Below are 1,952 nucleotides of genomic sequence, written 5' to 3'. Positions count from 1 at the left end.
AACAAGAAATTTTATAATAATTATTGTAAAAGGAGAGGATGAGATACTTTAAATGACAGTGAAGATGTTGCATAGTCCTAAGACAGAAGAAAGTATCTGGTTATTTTAACTCTTTATGAGAATAAAGCAAAGAAGAATATGAAATATATTATGCTTAAGAAGGAAAAGACATTCAGATACAATCAAGTATTTATATTTTGTGTTAAGAAAATCTAAAGATAATGATTTAATACTGATATTACAGAAAAGTAGATCCTCATAGAAGGAAAATATTGGTTCTGTAGAGATTGCAAGTTCAGAGCCGTTGTTCATACAGTCACTATGAGTTGTAGTCAACTCTATGATACATAACAACAACAACAAAGCTAAAATATAATATTTGGTATTATAAGATACAGTCCATACACATATAAGAATATCCTGTTCATACAAATATTATTCAAATATATAAAGCAACAACTAAACTCAAAGAGAAGGAAGCTGAGAATTTCTACTAATTTTTGTAGTCTGAAATTGACTAAACATAAAATCAAGATTTGTTAATAATTGTTAGTGACTGGAATTCAAAAGTGTGAAACAATAGGGAAAGAATAGTAGGTGGTTGGAAAAGAATGATCTTAGTTCAGAAATGAGGCTAGAAATCAAATTATTAAATTTTGTAAATTCAATGATTTATTCACAGCAAACATTCCTAAAAAACAAAATTAGAGACCTTACATATGGAACTCAAGTGATCGACTGCAAAGGAATCATATTGACAATATCTGTGCAAATAATCATTGAAGGAGTTCAGTATCAGCAATCAAAACTAGGAACAGACTACCAGTTACTCATTGCAAGCTCAAATTGAAGCTAAAAAAAAATTAAAACAAGTCAGTGAGAAACAAAATACAACTTTGAGTTTCTCCTATCTGAATTTAAAAATCATCTTCTGAGTGTTTTGGTGCATTGAACACTAGCAATTGAAGAGCAGATGCGTTATGGTAAGACACCAAATATATCATTCATGAAGCAAGGAAAAGCTCATTACAATGACAAAGGATAAAGTAAAGATCAAAATGGATATCAGAAAAGCCTCTGGAAATTGCACTGGAACATCAAAAAAGCAAAATGAAGAAGAAAAGTGTAAAAATACAAGAAATAAAAAGATTTGAAAGTATAGCTTGATAAGACAAAATGTGGTGGCTACTTATTTGCATTGGTTGAGACAGTAATCACACAATAGAAGACTGAGAGATTAAACAAATAAACAAACAAATAAATAATAGTTTATTATCTAAATGCTTTATCCCTAAATAATGAGTTGATTTAATATTGACCTTATGCAAAGTTATTCTTACTTTCCTCAAATTTATTGTGTCAAATGGAAATTTCTCAAATTTCCATTATGTATGTCAAGCTAATTCCAAATCATTGTGACCGTATTTGTAAAAGTGGAAATGCTTGATAGGATTTCAAATGCTATTATGTTCACAGAACTGAATCACTAGATTCTTTTTTTTTTGACAAGTGACTAATTTATATTCTGCTTACCTTTTAGTTAGCCATGCATTACTTTACTGTGGACCACCAGAGCCTGTTCACATCTACAAGTGACAATATCTAATTGATACAATGTACTAAAATTAAAAATGAAGCCATATTTTTAAATTTTCCCAGAGAACTGGCTTGCCAAAACTGAAGAAGAACTGAAGCATTTGCCACAGAAAGTCAAGGATTATAGTCTTCAGAATGGATTGAAGCTTAACATCAGAAACTCAAAGATTCTCACCACTGGGTCAGTTGGCAGCACCATCAAAGATGGAGAAAAGACTGAGATTGTCGACAATTTTTGCTTGCTTGGCTCCATGATCAACACTCCTGAAAACAATAGTCCGGAAATAAAATGTTGTTGTTGTTGTTATGTGCCGTCGAGCCGTTTGCGACTCATAGCGACCCCATGTACAACAGCC

Source organism: Elephantulus edwardii, unplaced genomic scaffold, assembly GCF_000299155.1.
Source record: "Elephantulus edwardii isolate Elephantulus edwardi_28Jun2011 unplaced genomic scaffold, EleEdw1.0 scaffold00034, whole genome shotgun sequence".
NCBI classification, from domain to species: Eukaryota; Metazoa; Chordata; class Mammalia; order Macroscelidea; family Macroscelididae; genus Elephantulus; species Elephantulus edwardii.
The sequence above is the reverse complement of the archived record's forward strand: the minus strand, read 5'-3'. Positions refer to the sequence as shown.